Source organism: Ovis aries, chromosome 10 (assembly GCF_016772045.2).
Source record: "Ovis aries strain OAR_USU_Benz2616 breed Rambouillet chromosome 10, ARS-UI_Ramb_v3.0, whole genome shotgun sequence".
Classification (NCBI taxonomy): Eukaryota; Metazoa; Chordata; class Mammalia; order Artiodactyla; family Bovidae; genus Ovis; species Ovis aries.
The window spans coordinates 68,151,698-68,173,922 of NC_056063.1; positions in this window are offsets into that span (position 1 = coordinate 68,151,698).

A 22,225-nucleotide genomic window follows, 5' to 3' on the forward strand; every position below is an offset into this window, starting at 1 on the left:
AAACTCCGGGAGTTGGTGATAGACAGGGAGACCTGGCGTGCTGCGGTTCATGGGGTTGCAAAGTGTCAGATACCACTGAGCAACCGAACTGAACTGTTAAAACTCTATTGGAAATATTTTTGATATCTTTTTATCTGTGTAAATTTCTAGGATTAGGATCCTTGTCATTATCTTATTGAACCTCTTCATTATTGGCTAAAGAAAGAATAAACACATTCTCAGTATTCACCAACACAATAAGCATATAATGCTTTTTTAATGAGCCAAATATTTGCAATATAACCTTGTGGTTGTAGGAGCAGTAAACAGATTCGAGAAAAACTGCAGGAGACCAAATACATGAATTAGTATATAAACACTTCAACACAGAGAAATTTACTATGCACAGAATGTATAAGTGAGAAGCCTGATTCAGACTCGTGAATGATGATGCAATCATGATGAATAATGAAACCTATCAAGGTCACAATCACAATAAAGGCAGCTTTCTAGTAACCTCTGGTACCTCCACCCCCTTAGCTAAATTCATCTTCTATATTCTCAATGATAGGAAATCCTAGATTTTATTTTGCATTGTTTTACAGCATTTGTGTTTTCTCTGAAAAGGCTTTTTGAGAAAAGTCTTGGCCCTACCTGAAAGTATTCCTGTCATAGACTTCCAAGGATAAGAAACACTAGTTTCGCTCTTTAATTATTTCATCAAATGTCAGTTCAGTTCAGTTGCTCAGTCATGTCCAACTCTTTGTGACCCCATGAATCGCAGCACACCAGGCCTCCCTGTCCATCACCAACTCCCAGAGTTCACTCAGACTCATGTCCATTGAGTCAGTGATGCCATCCAGCCATCTCATCCTCTGTCATCCCCTTCTCCTCCTGCCCCCAATCCCGCCCAGCATCAGTCTTTTCCAATGAGTCAACTCTTTGCATGAGGTGGCCAAAGTACTGGAGCTTCAGCTTTAGCATCATTCCTTCCAAAGAAATCCCAGGGCTGATCTCCTTCAGAATGGACTGCTTGGATCTCCTTGCAGTCCAAGGGACTCTCAAGAGTCTTCTCCAACACCACAGTTCAAAAAGCATCAATTCTTCAGCGCTCAGCCTTCTTCACAGTCCAACTCTCAAATGTCAGTTTTGCCTAAATTCTGAAGCAAGTGGGCTGCCTTTTAATCAATAAGACAGAATATCTACACTTGACCAATTCCCGTCAGAAAGGCCATGGAGACAATTGCTGCTTCAGATAAGGACAGGCTAGCCATTTTCCCCTCAGATTCTCTAGTTTTCACCTGTTTATCAGGTCAGATTATGAAAAAGAAATACATTGCAGTACACTAACTCTTCCCACACAGAAATGTCTTCTCAGAACAAATGAACACTGAACGTTGAATTTTACCTGAACACTATATAAAATAGTGGTGAACATGGCTTCATTTATTATTGTTTACACATGATAAGAGTTTATTATGAACTTCCATCTCACTTAATAATACACATGATGTATTTTTCTGGGTTCAGAACCAACACATATTGGCTATTTCCAGTGACTTGGCATCATTTTTTAACTGAGAATTATTCAGTTAAACACTTTTTCTTTTCACTCTGGCTGCCAGAAACATAAGTAATGCTTTCTGATCTTTTCTTCAGTAGCTTTCTCCACTTCCCAACTCTTAACATTCCACTCTAATTTTCATTTTATAAAAATTCACTTCATCTCTCCAATATTACAAAATGCTTCACATATTTGATGGGAATAAGCCCTGGGCATATTTGCTGAGAAGTTTAACTACGTGGTCATCTGTGGCATTCATGAGAACACACAGGCAAAAAGCCAGATGGAATATCCAAAATGAGGTTCTCAGAGACTAAAAACAAGTCAGACATCCAAGCAACAATGGTCATAAAATGAAATACGAAAAATAACAAATAGGTTTAAGATGCAGTGGGAATATAGAAGGAAAAATGTCTGTGGTTTGATAGAAGCAAAAGAGAAGACCTCACAAAAATGTAAACTTTTAACCTGAGTTTAGAAAAATAGGGGGGTATTCACAGGGTGTTATGTTTGTAGACATAGTAAGACATGAGTCCCAGTAGCTCAGATGGTAAAGAATCTGCCTGCAAGGCAGGAGACCCAGGTTCAATCTTGGGGTCAGGAAGATCTCCTGGAGAAGGAAATGGCAATCTACTCCAGTATTCTTGCCTGGAGAATTCCATGGACAGAGAAGTCTGGCAGGCTACAATCCATGGGGTTGCAAGGAGTCAGACACAACTGAGTGATTAACATACACATGTTTACAATGTATAGTGAGACATGAATCCCAGAGCATAAAAGCAGGACCTATGAAACATAATCATTTTCCTATAACCAAGCGTATCTCCTTATATCCTAGTCCTGTCTTTTAATCTGAGTAGTTTGGTCTCTCTCCTACTAGCCTAGAAAATTTTCATCTGATCTGGGGAGTTCAAGAAAAAACAATGCCTCTGATTTATTTCATATTCTTCTAAATATAATAATGTCTTTTGCCTGGATATGGCCTTTTGAAACTCAAAAGTCAGATATTTGATTCATTTTCCTCCTCCTTGTTATTTTGCTGTGTTGTCCCTTTTCAGAAATAATAGCAGCAAGATGCAACACTGCAAGAAAGAGGGAAACCAGGTACCAGAGTACCTGGGATGGAGTACCATATGGAATAGCATCCCTTACCTTAGATGAACGTAGGAAAAGGATTCTTAGGTATTTTCTAAGTCACCTCTTTCACTCTCATTTTATGGAATAAAAATTTGAAGTGAGAAAAGGCAGAATGGTGGTCCCAAGCTCATCCCAGGTATTGGAGTGGTAGACTGCACTTCTGACTCCTGTTTAAACAATGTTCAAGGTCTCCTTTAATCTGGAGAACAAATGAATTGCCAAGGGAGTTTGTTAACACGTGCTGATTCTCCTGTTAGAGATTCAAGGATAGAGAGGAAAGCCAGAAACCTACATTTTAAACAAGCATCCTACATTTTAAACTAAAGCAAAGAACCCACCTTCCAAAAAGACTGCCTTAGAGGCTGAACTCAGTAAGGGTAGAGGCCTATTTTTCTTCATCTTTTCTTATCCCCATTGCCTACCGAGCACTTAGTGTATAAGAAATGTCTAATGTTGAACAGATGAGTAAACCGTATTTCTAAAAATACATGCCACCTTTAAACCTTGCTATTTGTTTCTGCCAAAAACACTGCCCAATTTGTCCTTTACTGGAATATTTTGAATTGTAATGTTTCTGCATTTCATCAAAGATCAAGCTTTTCAATACAAAATGCCAGCAACCTCAACAAAATCCCAGGAAGCAAAAATTCAAGTATTGAAAGAGAATGCTTTGTTTATGTTGTCAATATTTGCCCTTTGAATATGTAAGATGCAATTCCAAACCAAAACCCAACTTACATTTTTGGTATTATGTGATTTATTGTAGAATTATCTTCGTTTAAGAGAAAATATAAGAGGGTTCCTTCTGCCCCCATTAAATATCTGACTACTAAATAATTAGTTGTAGATATTTAGGAGTCTCGATTTCTCTGTATTTTATACCCAAAATATTCTAAAAATCAGAAACTTTATTTCACTATTTTTTTATAGTATTGGATCACTTATGTGGAATATTAAAAAAAAAATAGTATAAATGGAACCCACTTACAAAATGGAAATAGAGTCTACAGATGCAGAAAACAATCTCATGGTTACCAAGGGGAGACTGGGAGGAGGGATAAGCCAGGAGACACAATACTATCTAAAAAACACACATTACTATATTAAAAAAAAGATAACCAACAAGGGTCCACTGCACAGCACAGGGAACCCCACTCAGTACTATGCTAAGTTGCTTCAGTCATATCCAATTCTTTGCTACCCCATGGACTATAGCCTGCCAGGCTCCTCTATCCATGGGATTCTCCAAGCAAGAATACTGGCGTGGGTTGCCATTTCCGTCTCCAGGGGATCTTCCTGACCCAGGGATTGAATCCACATCTCTAATGCCTCCTGCATTGGCGGATGGGTTCTTTACCACAAGTGTCACCTGGGAAGTACTCAATACTATGTAATGACCCATATGGGAAAAGCAACTTTTTAAATAAATGAAGACAACTGAGGATGATAATATGACGCAGAGAAAATACATTCATTGGCTTCTTCTAAGCACTATTCTCTTCTATAAAATGAGTGACGGTGTTTTAAAATTACATCTGGAAGAAGCTGCCATACATAAATAGCTCATTAGGAAAATATCTTGAGATTGGAATTTTTTCAACGGAGTCACATAATCCACAGAAAAACCAGTGTATCTTCATTTTGTAAAAACAAAGAGAGAGTCTCAGACTAATCGGCCTCTAAGATCTTATCTCCTAAATAGCCATGTTCTGTGTCTCACACCACATGGCCCTTGCCTTCCAACTTTAATTCACATAATCTGGTTATCTGGTTCTGTAAGAATTACAAAAGTCCATTTCACTGGGATAACTGCAGGTGAGTGATATCCAAGACTGAGAAAATGTAGATTATTAGATTTAGCAAAATGTTATAGCATGATTCATATTTGTTGATTGTGAAAATGCTTTGGGGAGATTGAATTAGCAGCAAGAAGACCTTTTAGGAGGCTCAGAGGGAAGAATCTCGGGAGTATAATTTTGGAATGAATTAAGTTATTTGTGGATCTAAATGAGCATGTCTGAAAATTAATATAACAAAAGAAAAGTTGTACATAAGAGCAGAAAGTCAGAACACAAGCCAGATTGGTTTTGACATTTGACAAGCAATTATTACAGTGAAAGTAATCATGAAAACTCAGGATGACTATGTTTCTAGTGATTAATTCTGGCTAGAGTTTAACACAATTATCCAGATACTCAAACAAAGGCAAAAATGCTAATTTTCTCAAAACATATTTTTTTGTGTATTGTTTGGATAATTTCCCTGTATTACTAAATTTTCTCCAGATGGTTCATAATTTTAGTTTAGGAGTAATTGTTTTTTAAAAAACTTCCACCTTTTCTCATAAAGCATCATTCATGGCCTGAGCCCAGAACATAATACTAAAATCATAATTTTTAAAGGTGTTCTACTTCAAGGGTACATCTTCATTTCAATTGGTAATAAGTCTCACATAAATGGAGTGGTTCTAAAATTATTTAAAGTGAATTACAGACTGGCAGAATTGGTACAGAGGGTGAGGCCTTTGGAACAGGCATGAATTACAGCTGAAAGCTCACTGCTTCGGTCATAATTGGCCCTGGTATTTGGGACTATCTAGCTTACCCCACTCCAGTACTCTTGCCTGGAAACTCCCATGGATGGAGCAGCCTGGTAGGCTGCAGTCCATGGGGTCACTAAGAGTCGGACACAACTGAACAACTTCACTTTCACGTTTCACTTTCATGCACTGGAGAAGGAAATGGCAACCCACTCCAGTGTTCTTGCCTGGAGAATCCCAGGGACGGGGGGAGCCTGGTGGGCTGCCATCTATGGGGTTGCACAGAGTCGGACATGACTGAAGTGACTTAGCAACAGCAGCAGCTTAGATAAAGGGCTTCCCTGGTGGCTCTGATGGTAAATAATCCGCCTGCAATGCCAGAGACCTGGGTTCATTTCCTGGGTTGGGAAGATCCCCTGGAGGAAGGCATGGCAACCCACTCCAGTATTCTTGCCTGGAGAATCCCTACGGACAGAAAGCCATGGGGTCGCAGAGTCACACACAACTGAGCAACTAAGCATATACCTATAGCTTAGATAAAAGATACCTTATTACAAATTTTGACAGTGACTACATTGGACCGGAAGGTACTAGTAAGTGATGAGACTTCACCATCCAGCTGTTTGGTCACCCACTCTGCAGTGTTCCCTAGTGCTTTGAATGGAAGGCCCTAAGCCCATCCCCTTTCACAGATGGAGACAAAATTGCCATTTTGGGCAGTGAACCAAGTCATTAGGATAGGAGATTACCTTATTCTTCTACATTGTAGCATTCTTTGTACTAAAACAATATAAGGAAAAACAACTGAAGAAAGGGAAAACATCTGTATTGGGTTAATATGCTCCAAAGGAGAATTAGTTACTGAAAGAACATAATATTAATCCATAAGACCTGCTATGAACAAACAAAACTCATCTTTTTCACAAAAGTGTATTTATTCACTTCATAAATTAATAAGTATTTAAAGGTAAGTAATGGTGTTGGGGGGAATTCCTTAATCTCAATAGATAATATAGGGAGGGAGGTTCTTTCTCACTCATAGAACCACAAAAAGGTGATTTATGATGTGTTTTGTTCAATTCCTTCCCCATGAATACTATCTCTGTAAAATGAATCTTCTCTAAGACATGTATTGCCCTTTTATGCTGACGGCATGCATGCATATGCATAAAATGCCACATCTCCAATTAGGATGTGTATATTCAGGAAGAATGACATATCAGGGCTGTCAGACTAAAAGCCCTACAGCTTGGGAGGATTTTCCGTATCATTCATGGGCCTGCCGAGATTATGGGACTATCCTTTCTTATCTCTGATTCCATCTCCTCTCTCTCAAGCTAGATGTTGTATTTTTCAGATGCTTTAGAAATAACGTGACTTGGTGATCTCTTACTAAAATTTCAGTAATGCTTTGTTTGATCCCCGTAAGGTGCACTCCCTGTTGTTTCCAATATGGATTAGTTTCCAACAATTGGCTTTACCTCTTCACGTAAAAAAGTGTGCTGTTAACAGGCTACTGAAGAAGATTGCTTTCTGTGGAAGGAACTCCAGGGGGAAATTTGTATTGAAGGCAAGCACTCGATGGTGTCTACTTGGAAAATCTTAAACATTTTGCAAGTGAAAATGTCACAACATCACTGTGACATATTAGTGATACATGGTTTTAGCAGAATGACACCTAACAGGATAATAATGTGAGAGGTTCGGAAAGACATTGTAAATTTTTGAAATATAAAAGGTGGTGTTTGGGAATACATGGTATTTTCTGAAAACACCAAATCCTCATGTTAGTAACAACGAAGGAAAAGTTAATAGGATAAATGGAGAGATATTAGTATTGAATTTGAATGTCAGTAGAAACATAATTTGTTTGAGTAGACTGCTTTCAAAAAGTTATGAAAATATTCAAAAGCATGACTCAGATTTCCTCTAGGTTCAACTTACTGGTACTGTATTAAATGATAAGGTCTAAGGTAAGAGACCAGGTATGTTGGTTCTGTAAGCTAATGGCTGAGAAATTACATGCTGTTTTTTTGCAAGCCTGGATGATTCAAGCACCACAGATATAGACACCTCCAAATTCGTCTGAAAGTATTATTCACATTTTATTACCCCGAGAGAGTTAGGTAAGATCTCAGAGCTGGAAGAGACACAGTAGATGATCTGGTCCATTTTTCCTGCTATTTGAGGAATAATTACCATATTTTTTTCTTCAGGCTGAACAATCAATAATGCCGTTCTAATGCTTTCCATTTGGTTCTCTACAATATAGGCTTTAATGTCCTCATCTTGCTGTTAAAAGTTCCTTTTCTCTAGTTTTCTCATCAGCCCTAGTTGATCTTTATAAAAGGAAAGAGGCAACAACTAGCTAATTGACAAAACACATTTGCTCTCCTTCAAAGCATATTATATAGAGCAGCTCAGCCTTGAACCACTTAGTCCTTCTGATGATTTCAGGGGAGCAGGAATTTTGATTACTCACAGGGGGAAAACCTAGGAATATGGACAAGAAGGATATTTTCATCAGGCATATTTATTCCACATAAACGTAGGCTGACATTTTTTGCATGCGTGTGCATGCTCAGTCATGTCTGATGCTTTGCAACCACACGGACTATAGCCCGTCAGGCTCCTCTATCCCTGGTATTTTCCAGGCAAGAATACTGGAGTCGGGTGCCATGCCTTCCTCCAGGGAATCTTCCACTTAAGACTGCCTATTTTGTGTATCTGGTAAGTTTTGACAATGTCATTTTAATACCACAAGAACATTTAAAGGCATTAGTTGTGTTTTTTTTTTTTAATATCTATTTATGACTGTATCTGCTCTTGGTTGCGCCACTCAGGATTTTCATTATGGCATGCAGGTTCAGTAGCCCCAAAGCAGGTGGGATGTTAGTTCCCTCATCAGGGATCGAACCTGCATCCCCTGCATTGGAAGGTGAATTCTTAACCACTGGACCACCAGGAAGTCCCAAGGCATTAGTTTTATTAAAAGCTTAGTGAAGCACAATTTGTTAATCCAGACATAGTGTGTTTAGTTTTGTTTGTTGTATAATTGATTCTTGCTTTGTAAATATGCAGGCTTTCTTGCTGGATTGACAGAAGTACAGAAAAGATTAAATGACCTCTCAGAAATAATAGCTCAATTCACATCAGAAACCCAGATTACAACACTTTGCTCTAAGCTCCAGGCTATGAAGCATCCTAAATTCTTTAAAAAAAAAAAATGGTATTTTGTGCATTAAGTGAGAGAGAGCAGTTTACCCTTGCTGTTACTTAATGCCTTTGCTTTTTTGTTTCTTACAGAAGGATGTGCAGTCACAGAATGAAGTTGGCCTTAAAAAGTTTTTTTTTTAAATGCAGCATTATATCCTAAAATAAAATGTAATGCCTATAATCAAGATGCATATAGATTTTAAAATTCTCACCACACTAAGATGAAGAAACTACTTTCACAAAATCAACTGAGAAAATTCCAATGATTCCATGTCCCCAGAAATAATACCAAAGGATATTATTTCTAAGCCATTTTGAATAAATAATCAGCACCACTTGGGTTTTATAAAAGAAACAGTTAAAAACTGATCATTGCCCTCAAGGAACTTACAATCACCAGTACAAGTCTAGATATGATTAAACTCTAAGTTCTGTTTAAGAGATAAAAGGTCAGTCCTGGCCATTGGAATAACTGGGAATGTTTACTTAAACTTCACATTTAATCTCCATCTCAATGGTTGGGATACATAGGTAGAGAGATAGAGGAGAGTTGTTCTAGGTGGAGGATGGAAAAGTAAACGTGGGCTGCTTCTGAGACAATAAAATGTATTTATGACAGTGACTAAAATGAAGCTTAGATGCTCATCTGTTCATCAATTTAGCAAATATTTATGGAGATCCTCCTATTCTAGATACTCGGGATATATTTAGCAGTGAAAAGTGAAAGTGAAAGTCACTTGATGGTGTCCAACTTTGTGACCCCATGAACTATACAGTCCATAGAATTCTCCAGGCCAGAATACTGGAGTGGGTAGCCTTTCCCTTCTCCAGGGGATCTTCCTGACCCAGGAATCAAACCAGGGTCTCCTGAATTGCAAGTGGATTCTTTACCAACTGAGCTATCAGGGAAGCCCTAGTTAGTAGTAAGAAACAAACAACAACAACAAAAAAAGGAAGATAAACTGTATCTATTACAGTCCCAGCAGGAAACATACAGAACTTATTTGAACAGGGTGAGAGGGAAGAGCACAATCTAAAGACTCGACAAAGATGTGAGCAGGTTTTAAGGTAATTAGCAAAGGATAATGCAATACCCCCAGGCTAATAGATGGGGAAGCAATGGAAACAGTGACAGACTTTATTTTTATGCGCTCCAAAATCACTGCCTATGGTGACTGCAGCCATGAAACTAAAAGACACTTGCTCCTTGGAAGAAAGTTATGACCAACCTAGACAGCATATTAAGAAGCAGAGACATTACTATGTCAACAAAGGTCCATGTAGTCAAAGCTATGGTTTTACCAGTAGTCATATATGGCTTTGAGAGTTAGACTATAAAGAAAGCTGAGCACCTAAGAATTGATGCTTTTGAACTGTGGTGTTTGAGAAGACTCTTGAGAGTCCCTTGGACTGCAAGGAGATCCAACCAGTCCATCCTAAAGGAGATCAGTCCTGGGTGTTCACTGGAAGGACTGATGTTGAAGCTGAAGCTCCAATACTTTAGCCACCTCATGCAAAGAGTTGACTCATTGGAAAAGACCCTGATGCTGGGAGGGATTGGAAGCAGGAGGAGAAGGGGATGACAGAGGATGAGATGGTTGAATGGCATCACCGACTGAATGGACATGAGTTTGAGTAAACTCCAGGAGTTGGTGATAGACAGGGAGGCCCTGTGTGCTGCAGTCCATGGGGTTGCAAAGAGTCGGACACAACTGAGCCACTGAACTGAATAGTCATGGGAAGCAGTTAATATCTCAAGGTTTGAAGGAAGCATGGAAGGGAGCAGTTATCAGAGCCTGGGAAAAGACCCAGGAAAGGGGCTGCCTGACAAGAGGTGTGACTTTCAATAAAGGGTCATTATCAGCCTACAGTGCCAGCTGGGAGTGATTCTGGTGAATAAATACCCCATCTCCTGATCTCAAGTTCTTCCAACTCACTCCCATCAGCTAACTCCGACTAGAAGGCAAAGAAGGCCCCCAGTGCAGTTGGAGCAGGGCCATGCAGGGCTACAAAGTATGGCAAAGAGGCAGAGAGAGGTCTGAAGAGGCAGAAAGGTTCAGCATAGTCTCTCCTTCAGTCAGGGTCTACCAAAGAAAGAGAACCAGTAGGATACACACACCCACCCCCAGAAATGTATATAAATATGCATAATTTATATATCATATAAAAATACATTTATATTTAATTTAAATATATAAATATATGTAATATATTTAAAATATAAATATATGTAGCATATACATATGCATTAAAATACATATTTATAATGAGATCTGTCTCAAGACATTGGTTTTGCAAAACCAAGGGACTGCGAAGTCCAAAATCTACAAAGCAGGCTCAAAACTCTCCAAGAGAAGCTAAAGTCCATAAGTAGAATTTCTTCCATATTTACGCCTCAGTAGCTCTCTTAAGGATCATCAACTGTTTGGGCCAGGCTCACCTAGATTATAGAGGAGGCTGGTCTCCTTCCTTAAAGTCAGCTAACCATCGTAATCATAATACCCTCATAGCCACACATTGATTCATGTTTAATTGAATAACCAGGTACTACAGCCTAGCCAAGTTGACCCAAAAAGCTAACTCCCACAGTCTCTATTCTATTGTAGTAAAGCAAGACAGAAAACAAAATTTGATACCTACTAGAAGTGGCAACCCACTCCAGTGTTCTTGCCTGGAGAATCCCAGGGACAGGGGAGCCTGGTGGGCTGCCGTCTATGGGGTCGCACAGAGTCGGACACGACTGAAGTGACTTAGTGGCAGCAGGTGATGATAACTGCTAGGAAAAAGAATAAAGGAGAATATACAGCTAAGGTGTGATGGGAGGTACTATGTTTTAGATAGCGTTTTCCTAGAAATATTTAAGCAACTGGTCTCTGTGCTGAGGCCTAAATCAAAGTCAGGAAGTGAGTCCTATGGATATCAGGGTATATTATTCCAGGAAGAGCCCCAGATAAGTGTTCAAGCTTGACCTGCTCAAGGGTTAGTTTAAAAAAAAAAAGGGGGGGGGGTAGTTTCGGAGCTGAGGTAACAAAAGAAAAAAAAAAAGAGTAGGAGAAGATGAGATTATACAGTAGCCTGAGGTCAGACTGGGAAGAGCCTTTTAAGCAAGATAAGAATTTGGGTTATATTTTGAGTGAAACAGAATGCAGCTAAATCAGTTGGTGCTATAAAGTAATATAACATGATTCTGACTATTTTGGATTTTTTTGTTGTTGTTGTTGTTTTCTTGTTATTTTTTAAGAACTGCTGTGGTCTTTGGGTGGGGAAAAGACAAAAGACATCAGGGCATGGGAAAGGGGAAATAGATGGGTGCTGATGCTGTGGCCTCCATCCAGATGGACTAAGAGTTGTGGCCGTGGAGACTGTAATATAACTTAAAGGTCGCATCAACATGATTTGCTTTGTAGATGTGACACAAACAAGAAGGAGAGGTGTCAGGAGGCCATAATGTTTTGCTTGAGCAACTGAATAAATGAAATTATTCTGAGATGTAAAAATAAATGATTTATTCAGATAAGATGGAAAAGACTAGGACGGGACACATTTGGGACTGGGAGGATGAGGATTCTGGTGTGGTGGTTTGGAAATGACAGAGTGGTTATCTACTGATCATCCAGTTGGACATGGCGAGTAGGCTGTTAGAGCCTGTGGTGCAGCCAAGAGGTTAGGACTATACATGTCAGCCTGGTAGTTACCAATATAAAGATTCCGGGAAGAATAGGAAAGAACTATCAACAGTTATAACAGGGGAGCTTATGATAAAGGATTAGTGAGTGTTAACAGAGGAAGAAAAGCATAGACTCTGGTGATTCCTACATTAGCAGCAGGAACAGCTGCCTTATTTACTACTCTGCAAGCACCTTCAGAGAAGAAACTATGCCTTAATCATTTTGGAAGCTTAACACACAGTTAAGCTCGGTCTAATCAAGGCTATGGTTTTTCTAGCAGTCATGTATGGATGTGAGAGTTGGACTATAAAGAAAGCTGAGCACCAAAGAATTGATGCCTTTGAACTATGGTGTTGGAGAAGACTCTTGAGAGTCCCTTGGACTGCAAGGAGATCAACCAGTCCATTCTAAAGGAGATCAGTCCTGGGTGTTCATTGGAGGGACTGATGTTGAAGCTGAGGCTTCAATACTCTGGCCACTTGATGCAAAGAGCTGACTCATTTGAAAAGACCCTAATGCTGGGAAAGATTGAGGGTAGGAGAAGAAGGGGACAATAGAGGATGAGATGGTTGGATGGCATCACTGACTCAATGTACATGAGTTTGGGTGAACTCTGGGAGTTGGTGATGGACAGGGAGGCCTGGTGTGCTATGGTTCATGGTGTCGCAAAAAGTCAGACACGACAGAGAGATGGAACTGAAGTAGCCAACACTGGATGGCCTCTTGGTAACTACAGATTGAATGAATACAGAATGAGTTAAGGGACTGAAGGCCACTGAGTGTCAGGAGCAGAGGCCTGGCATGAGCCAGTCCTTCCCACTGCCCCCAGGAAACTACACAGAACGACAGTCTTCACCACAGATTGCTTGGCAGTTGCTCGACTGACATAAGTGTGGAGTGGAAGAAGCAAGGTCCTTGAAGGTGGACAGGGTTGAATTGCAGCCCCAGCTCTGTTACTTGTTTGCCATGAGACCTTGGCAACGTATTTAGCGTTCAGAAATTGTGGTCTCAATAAAATGTCTGAGCATTAGAGCACAGTGCTTGGCATATAAAAACGTTGAGTAAAAATTAATCTTCAGGAGCTCATTAAAAATACCTCGAACTTCATCACTTGTGAATTTTGAATAACATATTATTTCATGGGCTACGGAGCCCATGAAACTAGTCACAGCTCTAAATCATGCAGATTTTGCTTTGTTATTTAAGCAAGTCAGAACTCATTTAAATCTGCTCATCTAATTAATATCATTCCAGTGATTCTCAAAGTTCTCATTACTTTTTCCTCAGTGGAGGCCACATTTTGCATATTCAAATAACATTTATTGAGAGCTGACTATATGCTATATAGTGCTCACAGCATGGATACAATGGGACTCAAGTCCCACCTCAGATTCAATTTGTCAACAGCTGCACCTCCAGTTTATGGAGTATATTTTTCAGTGGTTACAATAGAACAAATAATTTGCTGGTTAATTTTAGGAAATGACTTTCTACTCCCTTCACCTTTATATAAAAGAGAACTATTCTCATATCACAGAGTTTTAAAAATGTACGCCCTTGAGGAATAGAAAATAAAGTTGCATATTGCTGTACTTTATACAATAGGTAAAAACAGGAAGATGCAACCGCTGTCCTCAAGGAGCCAACAGTCTTGTAGAAAGGATAGGACAGGACATGGATAGCATGTGATACACGTGAGAATTAAGATGCATAAACGAGGCATTGGGTAAATGAATGAACAAATGAGAAAACAAAGTAAATGTTATAATAACTTACAGGTGCATATGATTCATTTCAGCCGAAGTCATCATGGACTGCGCTATGCAGCAATCCCCAACCTTTTTGGCACCAGGGACTGGTACATGGAAGACATTTTTCCACAGACCAGGGTAAAGGGGATTGTTCAGGGATGATTCAAGTGTATTAACATTTATTGTGGTATTTGTTTCTAACCTGATCTGACAGGAGGTACCCATCTGACAGCCGAGAGTGTGGGCACCCCTGCTTTAGAGGACGTTAAGATGGATTAAAGATCTAAATGTAAGATCAGAAACTATAAAACTCCTAGAGGAGAACATAGGCAAAACACTCTCAGACATAAATCACAGCAGGATCCTCTATGATCCACCTCCCAGAATTCTGGAAATAAAAGCAAAAATAAACAAATGGGATCTAATTAAAATTAAAAGCTTCTGCACAACAAAGGAAAATATAAGCAAGGTGAAAAGACAGCCTTCTGAATGGGAGAAAATAATAGCAAATGAAGCAACTGACAAACAACTAATCTCAAAAATATACAAGCAACTTCTGCAGCTCAACTCCAGAAAAATAAACGACCCAATCAAAAAATGGGCCAAAGAACTAAATAGACATTTCTCCAAAGAAGACATACGGATGGCTAACAAGCACATGAAAAGATGCTCAACATCACTCATTATTAGAGAAATGCAAATCAAAACCACAATGAGGTACCACTTCACACCAGTCAGAATGGCTGCAATCCAAAAATCTGCAAGCAATAAATGCTGGCGAGGGTGTGGAGAAAAGGGAACCCTCCTACACTGTTGGTGGGAATGCAAACTAGTACAGCCACTATGGAAAACAGTGTGGAGATTCCTTAAAAAATTGCAAATAGAACTACCTTATGACCCAGCAATCCCACTTCTGGGCATACACACCGAGGAAACCAGAATTGAAAGAGACACATGTACCCCAATGTTCATCGCAGCACTGTTTATAATAGCCAGGACATGGAAACAACCTAGATGTCCATCAGCAGATGAATGGATAAGAAAGCTGTGGTACATATACACAATGGAGTATTACTCAGCCGTTAAAAAGAATTCATTTGAATCAGTTCTGATGAGATGGATGAAACTGGAGCCGATTATACAGAATGAAGTAAGCCAGAAAGAAAAACACCAATACAGTATACTAACACATATATATGGAATTTAGGAAGATGGCAATGACGACCCTGTATGCAAGACAGGGAAAGAGACACAGATGTGTATAACGGACTTTTGGACTCAGAGGGAGAGGGAGAGGGTGGGATGATTTGGGAGAATGACATTCTAACATGTATACTATCATGTGAATTGAATCGCCAGTCTATGTCTGACGCAGGATGCAGCATGCTTGGGGCTGGTGCATGGGGATGACCCAGAAAGATGTTATGGGGAGGGAGGTGGGAGGGGGGTTCATGTTTGGGAATGCATGTAAGAATTAAAGATTTTATAATTTAAAAAATAAAAAACTAAAAAAAAAAAGATTTTAGCTAGAACTTCAAGAAAAATTAAACTTTTATAACTTATGATTGAGAAACATTTTAAACAATGAAACTGGAAGCCGTAGTTTACTCTAACGTGGTTAGTATACAGGGAATAAGTCAGGAAATGGGTGGAGATATCACAGACCAAGGTAAAAGTCTGGATTGTATTTAATAGGTAACTTTAAATAAGTATCAATTCAATATTTGCTTTGAAATTAATTGAAAATTCAACTCAAGCTTAAAAAACAGGAAGGAAATTAACAACGTTCCTACCTGGAGGTCGGGCGATTCTGGCTATGGTTAACTCCATGATTCCATCTTGGATCCCTGCTACCCTCCTGGCTCTGCCCTCCTGTCTGCTCCGGCTGTATCCTCAGGCTGGCTGTTAAACCACTACCACTGTTCTGACTTCAAATCCACTCACGACAGCGTCCAGGGCAAAGGCAATGGTCTTTTCAGTACTGACGTTCTCTTAGGAGTAGCGGTTCCAAGTCGTTGCAGAGCAGTTCCAAGCAGTTTCAAGTCGCGTCCAGAGAACTCGCTCTCACATCTTATTTGCCAGATTAATTCACCTGCTTTCTGCAGAATTAATTCCCCCCGTTATTAGATCCAAGAGCCCTATTGGCTCAGACCTAGAACCCTAACCAATCTCTAGCAAGGAGAACGAGATTAGTGTGATGAAGTTAGACACCTGGGGCTGCCCGTAGAGTCGAAGTCCGTCACGCAACCGGTCAGCAGCCACACCGGGGTGGGGATACTGGTGGGCTTGGGGGATACTGGTGGGCGTGGGGTAGGGTGGGGGTGGGAGTGAAATAGATCTAAAGGAGACTTCATTATTCATCCACTACAGGGAATTATTGAGCTGCTTTATACATAGGAGTCACGTATGCAGATAATTCTACTGAATATTCATTTGATGATGATTCTAAAGATTTACAGAAAAATAAACTAAAAACTCTACTCATAAATATATCGCCAGGGACTTCCCTGATGGTCCAGTGGTTCAGACTCTGAGCTCCCAATGCAGGGGGCACTGCTTCAATCCCTGGTCAGGATAACATGTGCCACAAAAAATGGCCAAAAAGAGAAAAGAACTTTACCTGCATAAATATATCTCCAAAATAACCCTTTAGGTGAATACCTATGTTATCTAAATATTGCTAATAAATAAGCAATTTTTAAAAATAAAACCTTATGAGAAAAACAGTTACATAATATAAAATACGAATGCTCTATTTACAGGAAAAAGCATACTCCACCTTACTTATAAAGCTGTAAATGAAAATGTGCAAAAATTTAAGGTTTTCCCTCTAAATTAGATTAAAAAAATAACACCTATTGCTACTAAGGATCTGTGGTGGTTGAAGATTAAAATACTGTGATCCTTGTAGAAAGCAGTTTAGTATTATGTTTTAGGATCTTTATCAATATAATTACACCTACAGGTGTGTGTCTTAAGGAATAATTAAGAATGCAATTAGAGTTGATGCATAAGGACTCCCAGAGCAGTGTTCTGTATAATAGCTAAAACCTGAAATGACCATTAACAGCCCCAAACAGGGAAAGGCTGAATAAGGAGTAGTTCACACAATGGAAAACTATGCAGCTTGAAAACTGATTTTGACGATAGAGGAAAATGTTGAATAATAATATTTTTTAAAGCCCTGGGATCTCAACTATATACTTTTTAAGTTAAGCAGTGTTTTGAAGGGGAGAGAGATTTTTAAAAGCATGATGCAAAGTCTCACTACATTCTAACTTACTTTGACTAAGTGCCTGCCAGGAGAAATGATAATAGTCTTTCACCTTGCTGAACATCAGAAGTGAGTGATTTTTTAATACAATCGCAATAGTAACTTTTCTATAGCCCTTCCTTTAACTTTTCAAAATGCACTCTTACAAAGCAAGCAAAGACCTCTCTTGGATTATAAAACAGCAATATTATTAACACAAAAGTATTGAGTCTCCCATGAGCCTGGCATTATTCTCAGTGTGGAATATTTAAGTATTAACAAATTTATTGTTTGCTCATTTGATGTCAGGCTTACTGTCCTTGAATCATGACAGTGGTTATTTAAACTCTCTACAATGTTGATTGTTGGACCAGAGTGATGGCTACAGGACAACTGATTACATTATTCCAGTTTGGGGTATATTTTTAAATTTTCATGATAAAAATTGTAAAACCAAATAATTCACATGGAACCAGTGAAAGCATGTGTAGTCCACAATGTTTAGCTTTCTAAAACTAAAATTCTAAACCTTTCTTAATTATTATATGTACACTTTCCAACTAACAGAGTTTGAAAATATAATCTTTTATTTAAATGCAGAGAAATAATATGCTTGCATGAACATCAGCTGTGTTCAAACCACAGATTATTTTAGTTTTATGCATGTATCAAACTTTGTATTAGAAGGAGCCTTTTTTTGACACTGGAAAATAATTTGTATAAAAAAGTTGTATTTGGTACTTTCTGGTGGTCCAGTGGTTAAGGCTTTGCCTTCCGATGCAGGGGGTGTTGGATACCTGGTCAGGAAGCTGGGATCCCACATACCTTGCAACCAAAAAATGAAAGAAATAAAAATAAATAAAACAGAAGCAATATTGTAACAAATTTATTAAAGAATTTTTAAATGGCCTACATTTAAAAAAATCTTTTTTAAGAAAGAAAAGTTGTATCATATTAAAAGATTCATCTTTAATAACCTGACATTTTAGGATCAAAATTCTTTCTTGATAAGCAAACTCATTCTATTAGGTCTTTCCTTGTATGCTTTTATTATTAAATTTATCTGCAATTTGACAAGCTATTTGATTTTCCACAGTTAATACACCTTAATTACCATAAAATAATACAATAGAGTTATGTAAACCTTAGAAGTGATCTAAGCTATGAAATAACTGAGGATAAGAACCAATGACTTCTCATCATTGCATTCCTAATTATAGGCTTATAATTAAAACATGCCACATTGACTAGATTTAGTCTACTTTCCACACAGGGAAGGGCTCTTTCCCATCACACTCTTAACTGATGGTTCTATTAGCCTTGATACAAACCCTCCAGTGATAAGGAATAGTAAATATACCCAATATCTACAGCAAAGTACCTGAAACTGGTGGGGTTTTGTTTTTGGGTTTTTTTCCTGCTACACCAGGTCTTCCTTGTAGCATTCGGGATCTCCTATTTTCCTTGCAGCATGCAGGATCTTATGTTGCAGCATATGGGATTTAGTTCCCCAACCAGGGATTGAACCACAGCACCCTGCATTAGGAGCTCAGAGTCTTAGCTACTGAACTACCAGGGAAGTCCCCAAACTGGGTAGTTTAAAACAATAGAAATATATTTTCTGAAAGATCTGGAGGTCAGAAGTGCAAAATCAAGGTGCCAGCAGGGCCAGGCTCCCTCTGAAACCTGGAGGGGATAACTCTTTCTTGCCTCTTACCTAGTTTTTGGTGAATGTCAGCAACCCTTGGCATGCCTTTGTGCACAGCTGCAGCATTTTATCTCTGCTGCCATCAACGCATAGCCATCTCCCTGTGTGTCTCTGTCTTTATATGTCATTCTTTTTATATGTCCCCGTGTCTTTACATGATATTCTCCTGAGTCTGTGACCAAATTTCCTTCTTCTAAAGACACCACTCATCTCACATTAGGGTCCACCTTAATGACCTCATCTTAACTTGATGATGTTTGCAAAGATCTTACATCCAAATAAGGTTACATTCATGTTCACTGGGTTTTAAGACCTCAAATATCTTTAAGTAAGTAAGTGTTAGTCACTCTTGTCCAACTCTTTATGACCCATGGACTGTTGCCTGCCAGGCTCCTCTGTCCATGGAATTCTCCAAGCAAGAATACTGGAGTGGGTATGCATTCCCTTCTCCAGGGGATTTTCCTAACCAAGGAATCAAACCCGCATCTCCTGCATCGCAGGCAGTCTTTACTGTCTGAGCCACCAGGGAAGCCTTGCATACCTTTGAGTGAATATGAAAGTGAAAGGTGCTTAGTCATGTCTGACTCTCTGGGACCCCATGGACTATACAGTCCATGGAATTCTCCAGGCCAGAATACTGGAGTGGGTAGCCTTTCCCTTCTCCAAGGGATCTTCCCAACCCAGGCATGGAACCTAGGTCTCCCACATTGCAGGCAGATTCTTTACCATCTGAGCTACCATTCCCCCCTCATACGTGATACTGAAATACAGACAACTGTAGGAACTAGAGAGTGAGCTGTGGTCACTCCCTTAAATTTTCTGGAATGAGGTTTATCTCACTGTATGTGATTAAAATACTTAATTGTACAACATAGTAACACCTACCAAGGGCTGACCAAGTGCTAGGCGCGTGTTCAGAGCACTGAAGAATAACTCCCTGAGTTCTCACAAAAACTCACTCCTAGTAATATCAGTCCTTAACGAAAGGCCTTTAAATATTTGATAATAGCTGTTATAGTCCTACTAAATCCTTTCTTTTTCAAGGTAAACATTATCCGTCCCTTCAAACATTTTTTATGTTGAATCATTTCTAATCTATCAATCTGAATAATCCTGAGTTGACTGTTCAGAAAATTAGAATTGCTTGCATTACCTGCCTTCTAATTAAAACTTAAATCTCGGTCTACACACATGGGTATGTAGGCATACATATATGTCTACATATATATTTGGAATATATATACTTAGGAAAAGATATATATATATATATATATACGTATATATTTGCTCAAAGACTCTTGCTTATCCAGAATTTATAAATTTTGTGGCAGGAATTGAATAAATGTATTTTCATAAATTACCCACCAGTAGCACAAAGAGTGGAGAAGGCAACAGCACCCCACTCCAGTACTCTTGCCTGGCAAATCCCATGGATGAAGGAGCCTGGTGGGCTGCAGTCCATGGGGTCGCTAGGAGTTGGACACGACTGAGCGACTTCACTTTTGCTTTTCACTTTCATGCATTGGAGAAGGACATGGCAACCCACTCCAGTGTTCTTGCCTGGAGAATCCCAGGGACGGGGGAGCCTGGTGGGCTGCCGTCTCTGGGGTCGCACGGAGTCGGACATGACTGAAGCGACTTAGCAGCAGCAGCAGCAGCAGCAACACAAAGAGTTGGACATGACTGAAGCAACTTAGCGCACAGAGCTTCAGTTTAGAAGGTTTTATAATACATATTAATAATATGATTATACTTTGAATACTAGGCAATTCTGAATATTTTTAAAGCATTCATAATAACTATCACCTCTTTGTTTACCAACTGGTAAGGAGTTCAAGTATTATAAAATGAACTTGAAGGACCCTAGGGATTATTTTATAGGGTACTGTAATGCCCCATATTAGATCCCATTTCTGTTCACCAGAAATTTCTCAGAGGATTTAGTCAAACAAGAAACTTTTTGCTCTATTTGTAAGTAATGTACTTTTATTTCAAAATGAAATCTAATATGCTGCTTTCTATTTCAGATCTTAAAAAGATTGCTCAAAAGGCTATTAGATCTTCATTCTGATCCGCATCTGTGTGTCTGCAATTGGATTAGATAAATTGGAACTTCATGAAAATGAGGTAGAGTTAAACTATTTCATCGTCTGGCTTCTTATTAAGAAGTAATAAAATTTTATCACGGGTCCATGGTGTCCTGGTGCTAGACTAATACTGAAGCCAACTGCAGGCTTTTATCAAAAAATTAAACTTTGACTTACAGCCAAGATTCTGGTTTTCAGCTAAGATACTTTACATCTATGGCAGCTTTGTACTTCATGGATTAATTGTCATAATACATGATTATTGATGCAGAATCCTCTGTAATTTCTTTTGATCTGGTAGTCTTGTGTATTGATAATTGAACCTTTAACATGTTTAATAGTACAAGTAACTAAGTTGTCAGAAATTTGCTCCCTTAAATCCTGACAGCTTTGTCCTCCTAAAGGATATGAGTACTAAGTCACTTCTGTCATGTCTGACCTCTTTGCCATCCTATGAACTGTAGCCCACCTGGCTCCTCTGTCCATGGGATTCTCCAGGCAAGAATACTGGAGTGGACTGCCATGCCTTCTTCCAGAGGATATTCCAACCAAGGGATTGAACTCGTGTCTCTTACGTCTCCTGCACTGGCGGGCAGGTTCTTTACCACTAGCACCACCTGGGAAGCCCCTGAGGTAAGGATACTCCTTTATTTCCATTTCTCTCAACACATCTGCCTTCTTACCACTAGCAATGGCCCAGATTATCAGTTGCTGGCATCAGGTAAATTCAGTTCTTACTGGCCCAGAGAATGTACTAGTTATATCCCACAGCTAATTAGAATGCAGTCTCTTTGCTAGAGAACAGTTTATTTAGCTCATCAATGAATAAGACTTGGTTTGAATCTTGATTTAAAAATTAAAGGGAAATGGAAACAGGGTGAGAAAGGGGAAAATATTTTCTTCAAAGTAGGAATTTCTGTTAATTAAAAAAAATAAATATGGATTTTATATAAGACTGGTAGGAGGGGCTTTAGGCTAAAACACTAAACCTAGAAAAGTTAAAATTTTCACCTGCATTTCAAGAATCTTACTTATGAAATCTAAAAATACATTATTTTTATAGTCTTTTAATTTTTAAGTATTTTAATATACATAAAAAACACATATGTACTCAACTCCAGGTTCCATCAAATACTAGAAACAAGTTATTTTAAAATCTCAGCATAGTTGTAGATTTGTCAGTGACCTAATTTGAAAACTAGTCAGACTCTAGAAATAGATGGGGCAGGGTAATGTTTTATTGATGAATGTTTCATGAATAACATGCATGATTCAATATTTACATTTAGTTAAATGCTTTTGAACAGTCAAATTTCTGTAATC